Source organism: Podarcis tiliguerta, assembly GCF_965153285.1.
Source record: "Podarcis tiliguerta genome assembly, chromosome: 3".
Classification (NCBI taxonomy): domain Eukaryota; kingdom Metazoa; phylum Chordata; class Lepidosauria; order Squamata; family Lacertidae; genus Podarcis; species Podarcis tiliguerta.
Genome location: NC_139536.1, coordinates 6,930,603 through 6,950,431, shown reverse-complemented (window position 1 = coordinate 6,950,431; position 19,829 = coordinate 6,930,603). Strand labels below are relative to the sequence as shown.

The following is a 19,829-nucleotide window of genomic DNA, read 5'->3' as shown; positions in this document are numbered from 1 at the left end:
GTACATTAATCTGGCAATGCATTCACTATTCACCCGGTTGGGAAAATGGTTTCAATGTGGCTCAGATCTTACTAATAATTGAGGTCCTTGTCAAGCAGCACCTGTTTGCATGTTCTTCCTTGCTGTTCAAGAAGTTCTGTACAGTACATTAACCTGACGATGCAGTCAAGATTCACTGGATTGGAAATATGGTTTCATACCCCCAGAAGCACCTATAGATCCACTCCATCATCATAGTCACTGATCAAAACAGTCAAAACTGTTAGGTTTCTGTTATGCCACTGTGCAGTTCTTGGAGTCACAAGACTCTGTTGACATTCCAGACTGTTGGAAGTCTCACGGGAGACGGATGTTGAAGTTAGTGGTTTCCTGTTTCTTTGTTCCTGTTGTTTTCTGTCTCTCACAGAGAGCAGACACATATTCATATCTGTCTTGCGTAGTTAGAAATAAAGTAGCAATGTAGCACATATTTCTGGCTCCTTCTGCTGCTGTCTGAGTACTCTGAGCAATGGAGAGTGTGCCTGAAGTCTCATTCAAAGGCTTAGGTGGTTAATCACCATCGGAGAAGAGCCTAGATGGGGTTCCAAAGATACCGGAGGAGTAGCAATTACAGCTTGGTCGTACGGAGGCTCTGACCGGTACGCAACTGAGAGGAAACTGTGGCAGAGTACATTAATCTGGCAATGCATTCGCTTTTCACCCGGTTAGAAAAATGGTTTCAATGTGCCTCAGATCTTACTAATAACTGAGGTCCCTATAAAGCAGCACCAGTTTGTGTGTTCTTCCTTGCTGTTCAAGAAATTCTGTACAGTACATTAACCTCACGATGTAGTCAAGGTTCAATGGATTGGAAATATGGTTTCATAAACCCAGAAGCACCTAGGGAACCGTCATAGCTACTGATCAAAGTCTCTTCCAGCCATCTCCTTTTAAAAATAAGCTATCAACCATCTCTGTTAAGCTATCAACCATCTCTGTTTTCCTATTAGTCCTCTTTCTTCCATCCACCTTTCCCATATATTAAAAAGTACCAGTTGCAACCAGAACCAGGAATAAGCATGGAGACACAACTCAGTGGTCTGAACCAGGGCCACATTTCACGTACATGTTTTCCACAATATTACAGCCACTTTCTACGGAGAGAGAGAGAAAATTGTAACCTCAAAGGTAGAAGCATGGGTGTCCACAGAAATTCTTACAGAGAGAGAGAAAGTAAAACGTTGAAGGGGGCAGGCTTGTTTCTCTCACACAGAGTAATTAGGAAGATAGAGCATGAACATTTTGCCTTATACCTCAGGTTCTCCTAACCTGTGTATGTGGTGTTAGGGGAGGGGTAGTACCTCTGGCAGGGGGAGATATGGTTCTTCCCCTGTAGTAGTTCTTCAACATTTGATCCCCAACCTGCACTCAACTCTACCTGTGGTTCCTAAAAATTGCCTAATGGTCAGCTAAACCAGGTCCAACAGTCAAGAAGGCAGTTTCTGCACATCTGGCAGCTAGACTGGTGACTGGGAGTGGTCACCAAGACCATATAACACCGGTCTTAAAAGACCTACATTGGCCCCCAGTACGTTTCCAAGCACGATTCAAAGTGTTGGTGCTGAACTTTAAAACCCTAACGGCCTCGGCCCAGTATACCTGAAGGAGCGTCTCCACCCCCATTGTTCAGCCTCGACACTGAGGTCCAGCTCCGAGATCCTTCTGGTGGTTACCTCACTGCAAGAAGTGAGGTTACAGGGAACCAGGCAGAGAGCCTTCTCGGTAGTAGTGCCTGCCCTGTGAAACGCCCTCCCAACATCAAAAGGCAGCCCTGTTTAGATAAGTTTTTAATGTCTGGTGTTTTATCGTCGCCCCCCCCCCCCCCATGTTTTCAATTATCATTACAGTGGTACATTGGGTTACATATGCTTCAGGTTACATACGCTTCAGGTTACAAACTCCCCTAACACAGAAATAGTACCTTGGGTTAAGAATTTTGCTTCAGGATGGGAACAGAAATCGTGCTCAGGCAGCGCAGTGGCAGCAGGAGGCCCTATTAACTAAAGTGGAGCTTCAGGTTAAGAACAGTTTCAGGTTAAGAATGGACCTCCGGAATGAATTAAGTACTTAACCCGAGGTTCCACTGTAATTCTCTTGATCTTCAACCTTCACTGCCTTGTGGCTATACTCATGGATGAAAATTGCTTCAGGAGTAATCCCCAAGGAATAATCCATATCTTCTGGAGCAGATCATTAAGCAAACAATCTGTGAGCACCTAGAAAGGAATGCTGTGATCACCAATAGTCAGCATGGATTTCTGAAAAATAAGTCATGTCAGACGAACCTGATCTCATTTTTTGACAGAATTACAAGCCTGGTAGATGAAGGGAACGCAGTGGATGTAGCCTACCTTGATTTCAGCAAGGCATTTGACAAGGTGCCCTATGATATTCTTGTAAAGAAGCTGGTAAAATGCGGTCTTGACTATGCTACCACTCAGTGGATTTGTAACTGGCTGACTGACCGGACCCAAAGGGTGCTCATCAATGGCTCCTCTTCATCCTGGAGAAGAGTGACTAGTGGGGTGCCACAGGGTTCTGTCTTGGGCCCGGTCTTATTCAACATCTTTATCAATGACTTGGATGATGGACTCAAGGGCATCCTGATCAAATTTGCAGATGACACCAAACTGGGAGGGGTGGCTAACACCCCAGAGGACAGGATCACACTTCAAAACGACCTTGACAGATTAGAGAACTGGGCCAAAACAAACAAGATGAATTTTAACAGGGAGAAATGTAAAGTATTGCACTTGGGCAAAAAAAAAAATGAGAGGCACAAATACAAGATGGGTGACACCTGGCTTGAGAGCAGTACATGTGAAAAGGATCTAGGAGTCTTGGTTGACCACAAACTTGACATGAGCCAACAGTGTGACGCGGCAGCTAAAAAAGCCAATGCAATTCTGGGCTGCATCAATAGGAGTATAGCATCTAGATCAAGGGAAGTTATAGTGCCACTGTATTCTGCTCTGGTCAGACCTCACCTGGAGTACTGTGTCCAGTTCTGGGCACCACAGTTCAAGAAGGACATTGACAAACTGGAACGTGTCCAGAGGAGGGCAACCAAAATGGTCAAAGGCCTGGAAACGATGCCTTATGAGGAATGGCTAAGGGAGCTGGGCATGTTTAGCCTGGAGAAGAGGAGGTTAAGGGGTGATATGATAGCCATGTTCAAATATATAAAAGGATGTCACATAGAGGAGGGAGAAAGGTTGTTTTCTGCTGCTCCAGAGAAGCGGACACGGAGCAATGGATCCAAACTACAAGAAAGAAGATTCCACCTAAACATTAGGAAGAACTTCCTGACAGTAAGAGCTGTTCGACAGTGGAATTTGCTGCCAAAGAGTGTGGTGGAGTCTCCTTCTTTGGAGGTCTTTAAGCAGAGGCTTGACAACCATATGTCAGGAGTGCTCTGATGGTGTTTCCTGCTTGGCAGGGGGTTGGACTCGATGGCCCTTGTGGTCTCTTCCAACTCTATGATTCTATGATTCTATGATTCTATGATTCTATGATTCTGTCTTGCAAAACATATAAACAATTTCAGAGTGGAGTCCCAAGGCAGTCAAACGGTGCTTTATAAACCTCTTTCTGGCACCCCCTGTGGTCCAGCTCCTCCCAAATGGACAGCATCAGCGATAACGCATAGTACAAAATATACAGTGCACTCCCTCTCTCTCCCCTCCTTACTGTCGTTACTTATTTTATATTTTATCTCTTTTCATTACTGCATAACCAATTTAATTCTATTTACTAATTTGCCCTCATCTTTCCCCTTAATTATCACTTACTGCACATGTTTATATCAGGCCTGCTAATGTAGTGATTTGTTTACAGTGCATCTTCAAATAATCAACCATTTTTCCCCATTCTATTTTTAAAAATCTCTCTTTTCGATTTCATATTCTTCAACATAAAGTGCAGTCTCAAATCAGCATTGCCAGAACTCTGGGAACATTTCTCTAATTCTGCCCCAGAGGTAACATAGAAACAATCTCCTTCTGATTCATGTAGGTTCAAATGAAGACTGCCAGACACAGTGTGGAACATATAGCAAGGGCCTATGAGACTATGGGTAGGAATCAGAAGGGCCTTGGGGCACAGGTGGTTTTATCCTTTTGGCAAGGCCAAAATTCCTGCAAGGCACAGGCATCCCATGAGTGAGGAGACCATATCTTGAGCTTACTGGTTTGGGGAGTGGGCATGGGCATCTCTTGGGTCAATGTTGTAGCTGCCATGCAGTGCTGAAGCTCATGTCCTGATCTTGGACTCTTGGGCTTTGACTCTTGGGTGGTCCCACCTTCCTTTCACCAGTGATAACTTTTTTGGGGGGTGGAGGGGAATAACTCTCTTGTTCAGGAAAGATTTGCCCCTTACTTCCAAGAAAGAGTCTCTGTCGTCATGTTCTGTTTGCAAGCTTTGCATATATTTGGATTGTGTATGGAGTGAGTGGATGCAGCTGATACGCTTCACAGCATCATTTAAGTAGCAGGAGAGCCCTCCCTCCATCCAATCTTTTCTTATACCTCTTTGATCTGAATGCAATAAAAAAAGAATGTTCCTCATAGAGTTAGCAAGTTGCCCAGGCAAGAGCATGATGTGACCCATGAGAGCAGCCATATCACCACTCTGCTCAATGGTGATTGGATTACACTCAAGCCAAATATTCCTTGATGGCAGCAGGCAGGGCAAGGGTTGGCATGGCATTGGGTCAAAGGATCAGTACATCATCTCACAAGCTCCATGTTGGCGGAATGGTTCTGCTGGGTTTGAACCCCTCCAAACCAGAACAATGGGAATCGGTCGGTGTTGAAGTTTGCTGTGGTGCAAGCCAGGCAAGTGAGGTCTCACTGGAAGACCAGGGTGCAGACTTGAAGCAAGCAGATACCGAACCCACGCTTGGGTTTGCTGTGGTCAATCCACCCCTCAGACCCCTTATAGGTTCTTCCCTATACTATGTTGATCCTACCCAACACCATTTCCCCCCTCACACAAACAATGTTCTTCCACCTAACAAAGGAAAGCCATCAAAAGCACCAAACCTCCCAGAAAACAATTCCCTGACCCCCCCCAGCCACCCTCCACTCAAAAATCTAAACCCATAATTATTATTTTTTTAAAGGCAGTTTGCCCCAATGGTCACAGAGAATCAGAAAAATGCAGAAAAAAACGCACAAGCTTCCAGATTCCTGCAAACCCCTTCTCAACAATTCCCTGACCACCCCCCAGCCACCCTCCACTCAGAAATCTAAACCCAGATTTTTTTTTTTTAAAAAAAGGCAGTTTGCCCCAACGGTCACAGAGAATCAGAAAAATGCAGAAAAAACCGCACAAGCTTCCAGATTCCTGCAAACCCCTTCTCAACAATTCCCTGAACCACCCCCCAGCCACCCACCACACAGAAAATCAAAGCCAGACAATTTTTTTTAAAAAAATGCAGTTTGCCCCAATGGTCCCCAAAAATCAGAAAAAATCAGAACCTCCCCCCACAAACTTCCAGATTCCTGCAAACCCCTTCTCAACAATTCCCTGAACCCCCCAGCCACCCTCCACTCAGAAATCCAAAGCCAGAATTTTTTTTTAAAAAAAGGCAGTTTGCCCCAATGGTCCCAAAAAATCAGAAAATAAACAGCACAAGCTTCCAGATTCTTGCAGACCCTTCCCCAACACCAAGTCCTTGGATTCCAAACACCCCAACCCAAAATCCAAACCCCCCCAAAAAAGTTTTAAAAGTTTAACTTACCAAATGGCTGCAAAAGTAGTTCTGGAAAAGCTTCTAAAATCTGTGAAGTCTTCAAAATTCTCAAAAAAGGCTACCACACCGCGTGCTATGAGTTGCTCCTCGAAGTCAAGTCGCAACTGCACCTCTTGAAGCAATGCACCCTGGGTATTAATGGTTTTAAGAAACAGGAAACAAACTTGCAAGACGTTTTTGTCTTGCGAAGCAAGCCCATAGGGAAATTCGTCTTGCGAAGCACCTCAGAAAACGAAAAACCCTTTCGTCTAGCGAGTTTTTCGCCTTGCGAGGCATTCGTCTTGCGGGGTACCACTGTATTGGAAATGTACATCCAGTCCCCCCCCCCTTTAATTTTTTTGGGGGGCCCCCAAGAAAGTGGGGCCCTAAGCTATGGCTTGGGTAATCTTCGACACCTCCCTCTCCATGGAGGCGCAGATTGCAGCTATAACAAAGGCGGCATTTTTTCATCTCCGCCAAGCTAAGCAGTTGGCTCCTTACCTCTCTCGCCCTGACCTAGCCACTGTGATCCATGCGACGGTCACCTCCAGACTGGATTATTGTAACTCGCTCTACGTGGGGCTGCCCTTGAGACTGACCCAGAAACTCCAGAGGGTGCAGAATGCCGCAGCGAGACTCCTTACAGGGTCTTCACTGCGAGATCACATTCATCCGGTGCTATACCAGCTGCACTGGCTCCCGGTGGAGTACAGGATCAGGTTTAAGGTGCTGGTTTTAACCTTTAAAGCCCTATACGGCCTAGGACCCTCGTACCTACGGGACCGCCTCTCCTGGTATGCCCCACAGAGAAACCTACGCTCGTCAAATAAAAACATCCTGAAGGTCCCAGGCCTCAGAGAGGTTAGGCTGGCCTCAACTAGAGCCAGGGCTTTCTCGGCTGCGGCTCCAATCTGGTGGAACGCTCTGTCACAAGAGACTAGGGCCCTGCGGGACCCGACATCTTTCCGCAGAGCCTGCAAGACAGAGTTGTTCCACCAGGCCTTTGGTCAGGTCCCAGCCTGACTCCCTCCTCTGGCAACCTGCACAGAATTTTGCTCAACGGTTGCCATTAATTTGACTTTAATTAATTTTTATAATGGAATGTTTTTAGAATGTTTGATTATTTGATTGTTTGATTATTTAATTGTTGTTAGCCGCCCTGAGCCCGGCTTCGGCTGGGGAGGGCGGGATATAAATAAAATTTATTATTATTATTATTATATGTAAATCTGGCATTGCTCATGGGACAGCTTTTTCCCATGAGCCCATGACACAGAGGAGATTTTGCTGCAATTTATGGGCCACAGTGCCGCCAGGCAAAGTTGCCCCATGCTTATTGGGCACCGAACGGGGCTTACAAGAGAAATAAGTAAAATGAGCAGAAAGGGAAAGGGAAGAAGCACACACAGATACTTTCACTGCAGACAGGTCCAATTTTATTCTGCATTCCAATGAGCAGGAGTGTAAAATCAAATGTAGATACCTCCTTCAGCCAAATCATCTGTGAGAGAAAAGGAATAAAAAGAAAATAAATAAGACAAAGTCAAATTTGACCTCTTGCCCTTGAAGAAGCGCACTACTCCATTTGTTGCTGATTTGTGGTGTTCTATTTTTAAAATAAAGTATCCTTGCTATTGATATTATTATTCACAACAACAAGCACAAGAATAACCACCTTCAGGAACTGTTTGCCTTGACAATATCTGGGGCAAGTGTAATGTGTGTGCCGCCAGCAAGAATATTTCTAACGCACCATCTTCAATTCACTTGCAAGTGAATCAATACATTAATTACCAAGTATTTTTCATAGAATCATAGAATCGTACAGCTGGAAGGGACCCAAAGTGTCATCAGGTCCCAACCCACCACAATATCTGGGAGCTTCATACTTACCTAAAAATGCAGCATAGAACATTCTCTGCACATTTTCCATGAGGAAAATATCCAAGTGCGCATCCGGATTTGTAACAAAACCCCCAGATCTTCTTACATTGCCTGTGATTTCTTACAGGTTCTCCATCTGCATATACACAGAGAGATAAAGCAAGTGAAATGCCATCTAAATATAATACCCTAAACCAATATTTCTAATTCTACGTTAATTTAGCAAAAATTATCTGGCAGAAGAGTATTTGTAATTTTCAGAGCTCAATCCACTTCACTTAAAGCTCCAGGTGGAAAGTCTTCTCTTGATGAAGGGGCAGAGAGTGTGGTCTTCAAAGACTTCCTGGGTACCAGTAGAGGTCCAGCAGGCACTAACCTCGGTAACCTCAGCTTTGAGCAAAGATTTTCGGTTCTATCCATTTCGCTTTCTTTCATGTTCTACATTTTCCATTCTTAATCTTTCGAAATGAGACTATGCACAGATAAATATTTGATTGACCTTTGTGAAAACTTAGAGCTGGACAGAAGTGGCATCTTACTCAGAGGCAAATCCGTACTCTACAAGGGAGGAGTGGGTTTTATTTCTTGCTGTTAGTATGAAACTCTGCTTAGGTTTGAATAGCCAATTAAATTAAATTGAAGCCATTTACTTACTACTTCTGTACTACTTTATTTACTACTTGTTTACTACTTATTTACTACCATTCTTCATCTGAAGATCACAGAGTGGTTTGCAACATAAAAATACAAAATGAAAATACGAAACAAAAAAATAAAACAACAGAATCCATTCCCGCTAACATGTTTCAAAGGTCACGTATGGTTTTATCAGCCAAATACCTTTTTATATATTTTTAGTATTTTTTTCCATGATGACCTTTATTAGTTTTTTTTATTTATTTACATACTGTACATACACATATTACATTGCTTTTTACATTTATACTTGCTCCTAAGAGCTGACTTCCCTCCTTCCTTCTTCTGGCTTTTTTATGTCATCTCTATTTGTTCGCATTGTCTTTATCTATTTTGTATATAGTTGTTCTTGCATTTCTGTCCGTAAGATGTCTGTAAACAAATAAATATTTCTATATATACAATACTTGTTGTCCGTCTATATTCATTTACATATACTGTTCGTTACATTGGCCATATTATACATTTTTACTTCTTATTGTTATTATTGTCCAATAAGAGCCAGTGTGGTGTAGTGGTTAAGGGTCATAGACTTGTAATCTGGTGAACCGGGTTCGCGTCTCCGCTCCTCCACATGCAGCTGCTGGGTGACCTTGGGCTAGGCACATTTCTTTGAAGTCTCTCAGCCTCACTCACCTCACAGAGTGTTTTTTGTGGGGTAGGAAGGGAAAGGAGAATGTTAGCCACTTTGAGACTCCTTAGGGTAGTGATAAAGTGGGATATCAAATCCAAACTCTTCTTCTTCTTCTATAGTTTCCCATTATGAGGTTTATTTCAATTCTACTGGTTTCCCTATTTCACCTCATCCTCCCTAAGTATGACACAATTTTTTTCCCTTTCTTTTTGAAATGTTTTATCGCCGTGATGTCAAATTTTCCCTATTAGTTTGGCTATTTCTGCATACTCCATAACCTTCTACTGCCACTCTTCTACTGTTGGCATTTGTTGCTGTTTCCATACCTGGGCCAGCTGTTGTTGTGTACAGGAACAATTTCTGGTTGTTCTTATCAAGATACTCTCCTACCATTCCCAACAAAAATGAGTGTTTTTTTCAAAAGCGTATACCTGAAGATCTTCTTTAGTTCGTTTTCCCAATAAGTTTTCGCTTTGTCACATGTCCACCACATGTGAAAGAAACTGCCATCTTTCATTCCACTCTTCCAACAATTCTTATTTCCTGTTTTATACATCTTTGTTAATTTAATCGACGTGAAGTACCACCTGTACACCATTTTTAACCGATTTTCTTTTAACAATGTACATGCTGTGGATTTTAGCCCAGTGTTCCATAATTTTGTCTACTTTTCATACTCAGTGTTATGGCCAACATCCATTGCCCATTTAATCATGACACTTTTGATTTCTTCATCTTTTGTGTGCCATTCTAGTAAAAACTCGTAAACCTTAGACAGTATTTTTGTTGTTGTTTTGTAGTACTGCAGTTTCTAATATTGATTTTGTTTGTTCAAGTCTCTTGCTTTTTTATCTTTTGAGAAAATGTCATTCATTTGGTGGTATTCCATCCAGCTAGATAATTTATCTTTTAATTCCTCATAAGGCTTGTTCTTAATTATATTATTCTCTTCCAACAACATGTCTCTATAAGTTAACCATTCTCCTTTCACATTTCATCTTTTCACTGAGAAGGCCTCCTGGGGTGACAGCCACCATGTTGTCTTTCTTTCAAACCACTCTTTATATCTTATCCAAACTTCATATAATGGGCTTTTTATAATATGATTTAAATGCACTTCAGCCTTGTCATACAAAAGGTATGCATGCCACCCATATCTGTTTCTGAACCCCTCCACATCCAATACATCTGTCTTTTCCAAACTGAACCACTCTTTTAGCCATGTTATACATGCAGCCTCATAATCTATTTTAAGATCTGGTAGTGAAAAACCTCCTCTTTCCTTTCTGTCCATTAGAATTTTAAATTTTATTCTAGGCTTCTTCGCCTGCCATAAAAACCCAGAGATCATTTTTTGCCACTCGTTGAATTGACCTTGTCCTGTGACTATGTGGATGGTTTGAAATAGATACCTAAGAGCATCTTACGTAAGACACTCATCTTAATGGCTGCTATTCTTCCACAAAAAGATTGTTTCACATTCTGATCTTTATAAATTGCCTCTATGCTTCTTAAGAACTATGTCCCCAGACCCAACATTTCCAAATTATTTTTCATAAAAAAAACCAAGCAAATACCTTTTTATAAAAACCCTTTTTATTTTTTTTGCCTGGGGAGAGCATTCCATAAATGGTAATTTCACCCCAGAACCTCAGAGGCAGTTGGCAGCCTTTGGGTCGGTTCATATCGGGAGAGGCAGTGTTTGAGATATTGCAGTCCTGAGTCATTTAAAGGCATTTAAATTTAGGTCAGCTTCCTCTCTTTTCTCCCTGGGTCTACTCCGGGCATCCACTGCCACCTCCCTTGGTCTACTGCCCACCCCAAAGAGAGGTGCCTCATCACTCCACCCCACAGGGACCTGGGAAGAGGATGCCCCCAGCCCAAGTGTCCCAACGGAGACAGGCCAAAGGTGAACGAGAGGCCAGCACCTTAGTCACCTTGGGAGGCAGCAGCGGGTGGCACCAGGCCACTCAGCTACCAGGCAAGGACAAGAAAGGCCAGCATGTCACCTGCCTGTCTGCCCAGCCTCCCACTTGTCTGCCCGTTCCCAACACCAAGGGCTAGCAGACTGGCTGGCTGGGCTCCCTCACCCACTTGTGTACTCCGAGGCCACCTCAGCTATTGACACCCAGCACCCCTGGCGAATACTCCCCAAGTATCATCCTTTGGAAACATCCATCCAAGTTGGACCAGAACCACCGCAAAGCAGTGCCACCCACACCCAACTCCGACAGTCCCTTCAGGAGCATACCATGCTCAGTGGTATCAAAAGACCCTGAGAGGTTGAGGAGAATTAACAAGGACACATTTCCCCTGTCTCTCCCCTGACAGAGATCAGCATACAGGGAGTTTCTGTGCCAAAACCAGGTCTCAACTGCAATTGAAATGGATCTAGAAAATCACTTTCCACCAAGAACGTCTGGATCTGGTCCATGATCATCTACTCAATAACATTGTGTAATAAGGAGAGAGCAGCAACTAACCAGTAGTAACTTAGATCTTTTGAATCTAGGGAGGGCTTCTGAGCTTGTGGTCTTATCATTGCCTCCTTCAAGCAGGGAGGCAATATCCCCTCTCTAGAATAGGCATTAATCAGCTCCCTGGTTTCCCAATGCAAGTCAATAGGACTGCCAAAGTTTTTCATTTCATGGATACAGGATGTGCTGCATTGGTCCAGAATCAGGCACAATCTAAATTACAAACTGGTCCAGAAATCAGATCCTGTTATAAGGTGGTTATTCTTACCGTACACACAGCAACGATGCTTTTCTCCACAATTTCCAATGTCTGAAGACCTACTAGGGCATTCCTTCAACACACAGTTCCCTGGCTGATCGCCATACATGCAAGATTCTTCATCTGAAACATCAGTGAATCCTGTAGTAACAGAGCAGCAAATGGCCTTTAGCTACCTATCCACTTACAAGAAAATTCAAGTAGAATGGTGGGTATGATAACATCTAATAAATAACAATATCAGCAAAAAAATAGTTAAGAGAATGCAGAGAAACTCAGGTGTATGTTTTTTTTAAAAAACAAGCAAGCAAGCAAGCAAGCAAACACCTATTTTCACAAGAAGAAATAACAGAGATGGGTGCAGCACACAACACATCAAAAAAGGAACATGGCAGACTCCTTCCACCTCCCGTCTTGCTGTACGTATACCCAACTTTAAGCTTTAACCCAACTTTAAACTTTAACCCACAATCCCCACTCAAACCTGCCACTGGTACCCCGTGTACTCAGGCCTCTGCCATGGTTCAAAATTGCACGGCATGTGCATTTAACCTGCGTGATTTCCATTGTAAGGGACAAGGTGAGGATGCTGTTGTGAGATGTCACAGGAAGTCAGTTTATCCTGTGACCCCATGTAAGAGCATCCCTACCAGTTCCTGACCTGCATGATGATTGGCCTTTGCCCAAGAAGAAAGATTGAGAGTTTAAAGCTTTTTTCGCACCAAGTAACTCCAATCAGACGCAGTGTGAAAAGAGCATTTAGCTGTTTACCTTTCTTCCATTGCAATGCCTTTTCAGCGAGACTGGTGTTTAATTGGAAAAGACGTGGGTGGTGCTGTGGTCTAAACCACTGAGCCGCTTGGACTTGCTGACTGTAAGGTCAGCAGTTCAAATCCCCGCAGTGGAGTGAGTTCCCGTTGCTCTGCCCCAGGTCCTGTCAACCCACCAGTTCACAAGGGCACTAGTGCAAGTAGATACTGTATATGGGAATTGGAAATGTGGAACGGGGAAACAGGGAAACAAGAGGAAGAGGAAAAGCATTGGCCCCACACAGTGGTATTACTCATTCCAGTCCCATTTTGGACTCGAATAATTGCTTACCTGGATTGGGAATGAGTAGCAGAGCAAACACAATATAGAAAAAGTATATGGTCTTCATAGCTCCCAGAAGGTCAAGGTGGATGCTCCTTGTATCCCAACCTGAAAGGAAATGAAGAGGCAATGTGTTTTGGTGTGTCTTATACTCCTCTGGGTATTAAAAAAATCTCCCTAGGCATTATACATTCAATTATAAATTGCCTTCCTGTATTACTGCTCAAGAGACCATGGTATGCAACTGAGAGGAAACTGTGGCAGAGTCCATTAATCTGGCAATGCCTTCGCGGTTCACCCAGTTGGAAAAATGGTTTCAATGTGGCTAAGATCTTACTGATATTTGAGGTCCCTATCAAGCAGCACCAGTTTTCTGGTTCTTCCTTGCTGTTCAAGAAGTTCTGTACAGTACATTAACCTGATGATGCGGTGAAGATTCACTGGATTGGCTAATATGGTTTCATATCCCCAGAAGCACCTATAGATCCACTCCATCATCATGGTCACTGATCAAAACAGTCAAAACTGTTAGGTTTTTGTTATACCACTGTGCAGTTTTTGGAGTCACAAGACTCTGTTGACATCCCAGACTGTTGGAAGTCTCACGGGAGATGGGAGACGGATGTTGAAGTTAGTGGTTTCCTGTTTCTTTGTTCCTGTTGATTTCTGTCTCTCACAGAGAGCGGACGCATATTCTTTATTGTCTTGCGTAGTTAAAAATAAAGTAGCAATGTAGTACACATTTCTGGCTCCTTCTGCTGCTGTCTGAGTACTCCGAGCAATGGAGAGTGTGCCTGAATTCTCATTCAAAGGCTTAGGTTAATCCCTATCGGAGGAGAGCCTAGATGGGGCACCAAAGATACCGGAGGAGTAGCCATTACAGCTTGGTCGTACGGAGGCTCTGACCGGTATGCAACTGAGAGGAAACTGTGACAGAGTAATAATAATAGTAATAGCAGTAGCAGGGATGCGGGTGGCGCTGTGGGTAAATCCTTAGTGCCTAGGGCTTGCCGATCGCATGGTCAGCAGTTTGAATCCCCGCAGCGGGGTGAGCTCCCGTCTTTCGGTCCCAGCTGCTGCCCACCTAGCAGTTCGAAAGCACCCCTAAGTGCAAGTAGATAAATAGGTACCGTTTTATAGCGGGAAGGTAAACGGCGTTTCCGTGTGCTGCGCTGGTGCCGGCTCGCCAGAGCAGCATTGTCACGCTGGCCACGTGACCCGGAAGTGTCTCTGGACAGCACTGGCCCCCAGCCTCTTAAGTGAGATGGGCGCACAACCTAGAGTCGGACACGACTGGCCCGTACGAGCAGGGGTACCTTTACCTTTTAATAATAGTAGTAGTAGTAGTAATAATATTTTATTTATACCCTGCCCTCCCGAGCCAAGACCGGGCTCAGGGCAGCTAACAACCAATAATAAAAACAAGTTGATTAAAATACAATTTAAAAGATTAAGATACAGCATTAAAAACAATTAGGGAGCAATCTCTTCATAGGAGGAGAAAAGAAAAAGAAAGAGGGGGAGGGAATCAAACTGATTCTGAGCCAAAGGCCAGGTGGGACAACTCTGGTCCCAAAATTAATGATCGACCATGTCAAAGGTTGCTGACAAATCTCAGAGAATCAGCAGTCCCGATCCACCTCAATCCAGTTGTCTGTGGAGATGATCTGTTAGGGCGACCAGAGCTGTCTCGGTCCTAAAACCAGGATGGAATCCAGACTGAAATGGATCTAAAGCCGATGTTTCCTCCAGAAACCTACCAAGCTATTCAGCAACTGCTCTCTCAATTGCCTTTTCCAGATATGGGAGATTTGAAACTGGGTGGTAATTGGATAGATCTAAAGGATTGACAATGCTACTCTAAAGGATTGACAATGCTACTCCTCCCCCCCTGACCCACAGTCCACGATTGATGGAGGACAGAGAAACCTGGAGGTGTTATCTCATGTAGGGAGATTACTTCACATTCCCGTTCCCAGGTCTCTGACATGCGAGCCAGGTCAATCCCCTGTGAGATAAAAAAGTCACGCATGGTGGCGGTTTTATTGCCTATGGACCTGGCATTGCACAACACCAATGACGGAGGTGGGTAATCCCTGCTCGCCCTACCCTTGTCCCTTGGGATGGGGCATAGATTGGAAGGGACTCGAGCATCACTGCATCTCATAACCCTTTGCCGATAGTGATATTTAGCCCCACCGCCATTCTTCCCTAGCCCTTCAATAGTGGGAATCCCAGACCCCATACTAGCCTCCCCAATAGAGGGGTAAGATCTCCTCACTAACAAGTCATCTCTGGGCCAGGACTCTTGGGTCAGAATGGTATGGGGAAGAGGTGAAGGTTCGATAGGGTAATTATCCCTAGAAGATAAAACCCAACCAACCACACCCTGAGCAAAGAAGATGTTCAGTTCCTCTGCCAATGAGGCATCAGTCTTAACCATGTTCCTTGTATTGCCCTTGTAGTTGGTTAGGTGCTGCAGTCACACTTGTTTCATGATATCATCGTCTAAATAATGTTCCACCTTAAGCTTATACTGTTGTTCTGCTGCCATAATGCCTTTTTTGAGATTTATTCTCGCCTCTCTGTATATGTCTATATTCCCTGTCTTAAAGGCAGAATCTCGGATTTTCAGGAGTGTTTTTACTTCAGGAGTCATCCATGGATTACAGTTCCCATAGAGTCTAATGCATCTCTGCTATGTTACATTATAGATGCACACTTTAATATAGGAGAGTATAGCATTGGTGTATCTATGCAGATCTTGATGTTCAAACACAAGTACATTAATCTGGCAATGTATTCGCTATTCAGCCGGTTGGAAAAATGGTTTCAATGTAGCTCAGATCCTACTGATAACTGAGGTTCCTATCAAGCAGCACCAGTTTTCTGGTTCTTCCTTGCTGTTCAAGAAATTCTGTACAGTACATTAACCTCACAATGCAGTCAAGATTCACTGGTTTGGAAATATGGTTTCATACCCCAAGAAGCACCCAGGGAACCATCAGAGCTACTGATCAAAGTCTCTTCCATCTCCTTTTAAAAATAATTTAAGCCATCAACCGTCTTCATTTTCCTGTTAGGCCTCTTTCTTCCACCCACCTTTCCCATGTATTAAAAAGTACCAGTTGCAACCAGAACCAGGAATAAGCATGGAGACACAACTCAATGGACTGAACCAGGGCCACATTTCACATACATGTTTTCCACAATATTACAACCACTTTCTAGGGACAGAAAATTGTAACATCAAAGATAGAAGCATGGGTGTCCACAGAAATCCTTACAGAGAGAAAGAAAGTAAAATGTTGAAGGGGGCAGGCTTGTTTCTCTCACACAGAGAAATGAGGAAGATAGAGAATGTCCTTTTTGCCCTATAGCTCAGGTTCTCCTAACCTGTGTATGTGGTGTTAGGGGAGGGGTAGTACCTCTGGCAGGGGAGATATTGTTCTCCCCCTGTAGTAGTTCTTCAACATTTGATCCCCAACCTGCACTCAACTCTACCTGTGGTTCCTAGAAACTGTCTACTGGCCATTTAACCAGGTGAGGGTAGCTGATGGGTCTCAAATCCAGAGTAAATTAGGGACTTGTCTGTCTCCTGCGAATGTAGGCAAGCTTCAATGAATTGAGCGGACAAGACAAATACTGGGTCCAACAGTCAAGAAGGCAGTTTCTGCACATGCGACAGCTAGACTGGTGATTGGGAGTGGTCGCCGAGACCATATAACACCAGTCCTAAAAGACATACATTGGCCCCCAGTACATTTCCGAGCACGATTCAAAGTGTTGGTGCTGACCTTTAAAGCCCTAAACGGCCTTGGCCCAGTATACCTGAAGGAGCATCTCCACCCCCATCGTTCAGCCTGGACACTGAGGTCCAGCTCCGAGGGCCTTCTGGCAGTTCCCTCACTGCAAGAAGTGAGGTTACAGGGAACCAGGCAGAGAGCCTTCTTGGTAGTGGCACCTGGCCTGTGGAACGCCCTCCCATCAGATGTCAAGGAAATACTACCTGATTTTTAGAAGACATCTAACGGCAGCCCTGTTTAGATAAGTTTTTAATATCTGGTGTTTTATCCCCCCCCCCCATGTTTTCAATTATCATTACAGTGGTACCTCGGGTTACATATGCTTCAGGTTACATACGATTCAGATTACAGACTCCCCTAATACAGAAATAGTACCTTGGGTTAAGAATTTTGCTTCAGGATGAGAACAGAAATCGTGCTCAGGCAGCGCTGCGACAGCAGGAGGCCCCATTAACTAAAGTGGAGCTTCAGGTTAAGAACAGTTTCAGGTTAAGAACAGACCTCCGGAACGAATTAAGTACTTAACCCGAGGTACCACTGTAATTCTTCTGGGAGCCACCCAGAGTGGTTGTCGAAACCCAGCCACATAGGTGGGGTATAAATAAATAAATTAACATTATTATCATCATCATTATCATCATTCTGTTGCTGAAGCTCATGTCCTGATCTTGGACTCTTGGGCTTTGACTCTTGGATGGTCCCACCATCCTTTCACCAGTGATAACTTTTTTGGGGGGTGGAGGGGAATAACTCTCTTGTTCAGGAAAGATTTGCCCCTTACTTCCAAGAAAGAGTCTCTGTCGTCATGTTCTGTTTGCAAGCATTGCATATATTTGGATTGTGCATGGAGTGAGTGGATGCGGCTGATATGCTTCACAGCATCATTTAAGTAGCAAGAGAGCCCTCCCTCCATCCAATCTTTTCTTATATCTCTTTGCTCTCAATGCAATAAAAAAAAAGAATGTTCCTCATAGAGGTAGTTAGTTGCCCAGGCAAGAGCATGATGTGACCCATGAGAGCAGCCACATCACCAGACGGTACAATGGTGATGGGATTAAAATCAGGCCAAATATTTCTTGACAGCAGCAGGCAGGGTTGGCATGGCATTGGGTCAAAGGATCAGTACATCATCTCACAAGCTTCATGTTGGTGGAATGGTTCTGCTGGGTTTGAACCCCTCCAAACCAGAACAATGGGAGTCGGTCAGGGTTGAAGTTTGCTGTGCTGCAAGCCAGGCAAGCAAGGTCTCACTGGGACACCGGGGTGCAGACTCCAAGCGAGCAGATACCGAACCCATGCTTGGGTTTGCTGTGATCAATCCACCCCTCAGACCCGTTATAGGTTCTTCCCTATACTATGTTGATCCTACCCAACGCCATTTCCCCCCTCACACAAACAATGTTCTTCCACCTAACAAAGGAAAGCCATAATTTCACTGAGGGAAAGGCAAAACAATAACCAAGTGCCTCAGTTTTAGAAAGAAAAATCATTTCTGGCCCTGTCAACTATCATCCCAAAATTGCTCTGTAAAGGCTCTAATTTGAGGGTGGGTGAGAGGGAAGTTCTCAAAGCAAAATAATTGTGAGCTCCAGGGGAAGCAGTCCTACATAGGATTTCCCTTCCCCTCCACAGCAAAGGCTCATGCACAGGGCTGAATTTAGGTTTCACAAGGCCTTAAGCTACCAAAGGTAATGGGGCCCTTTATATGTCCAGCTGTCCTTTCTCAACAACAAATTGTTGCCATTTTTTTGTTGAATATATGCTATATGGTAATTTATGGAGCTAATATGGAGCCTACACAATACAAAACACTGTTGCTGCATGTAGGTTTTATTTTATTTATTTTTTTATCTTATATACAGTGGTTACATATGCTTCAGGTTACATATGCTTCAGGTTACAGACTCCGCTATCCCCGAAATATTACCTCAGGTTAAGAACTTTGCTTCAGAATGACAGCATAAATCGTGCTCTGGCGGCACAGCAGCAGGAGGAGGCCCCATTAGCTAAAGTGGTCTTCAGGTTAAGAAGTGTTTCAGGTTAAGAACAGACCTCCAGAACAAATTAAGTTCTTAACCCTAGGTACCACTGTATTGGAAATGTACATCCGGTTTTTCCCCCTTTAATTTTTTTGGGGGCCCCCAAGAAAGTGGGGCCCTAAGCTATGGCTTGTTTAGCTTATATGTAAATCTGGCATTGCTCATGGGATAGCTTTTTCCCATAAGCCCAGTTCACAGAGGAGATTTTGCTGCAATTTATGGGCCACAGTACCGCCAGGCAAAGGTGCCCCATGCTTATTGGGCACCGAACAGGGCTTTTAAGAGAAATAAGTAAAATGAGCAGAAAGGGAAGAAGCACACACAGATACTTTCGCTGCAGACAGGTCCAATTTTATTCTGCATTCCAATGAGCAGGAGTGTAAGAGCAAATGTAGATACCTCCTTCAGCCTATTGCTCTGTCAGAGAATAGGAATAAAAAGAAGAAGAAAGTCAAGTTTAACCTCTGGCCCTTGAACAACCGCACTACTCCATCTGTTGCTGCTTTGTGGTGTTATATTTATAAAATAAAGTATTATTGATATTGGTATTATAATTCACAACAACAAACGCAGGAACAACCACCTGTTGGACCTGTCTGCCTTGACAATATCTGGGGCAAGTGTAATGTGTGTGCAAGCCGCCAGCAAGAATATTTCAAACGCACCATCTTCAATTCACCTGCAAGTGAATTAATACGTTAAATACCCAGTATTTTTCATAGAATCGAACAGCTGGGGGAAGCCAAGAGTCGTCAGGTCCAACACCCCCCCCCCCCCAATGTCTAGGAGCTGTATTCTTACATTAAGCGGCAGCATTCAACATTCTTTGCACATTTTCCTATAGGACCGTCATGCTCATTGCATCGGGTTTTGAAACATAACACCTTTTTCCTCCTACATTGCCCTTCATTTCTTACAAGATCTTGTCCTGCAGATACACCCAGAGAGAAAAAATATATTGCACAAGTCTTCATTCCATCGCTCACTCTCTCATTCTGTTTGATAGGTGAACGCAGGTTAAATGCCATCTGAATATAACACCCTAAACCAATATTTCTTATTCTACGTTGATTTAGCAAAAGTTATCCGGCGGAAGAGTATTTATAAATTTCAGGACGCGATCCACTTCTTCCGCACTTAAACTTCCAGGTGGGATGTTTACTCTTGAT

General features: G+C 43.8%; 1 long non-coding RNA gene across 2 annotated transcripts; it reads right to left on the bottom strand.

Annotated features, from left to right (window-relative positions):
- Positions 1-11,736: 11,736 nt before the first annotated feature.
- On the bottom strand, positions 11,737-19,593 carry LOC310674041. Of its 2 annotated transcripts, none has more exons than XR_014509348.1 (3): positions 19,462-19,593; positions 12,825-12,923; positions 11,737-11,864 (listed from the first exon to the last, which is right to left on the bottom strand). It is a non-coding gene; the product is annotated as an uncharacterized lncRNA (long non-coding RNA). The 2 variants fall into 2 exon arrangements; XR_014509349.1 differs by lacking the exon at positions 19,462-19,593 and adding an exon at positions 13,234-13,370.
- Between the last annotated feature and the right edge of the window lie 236 nt (positions 19,594-19,829).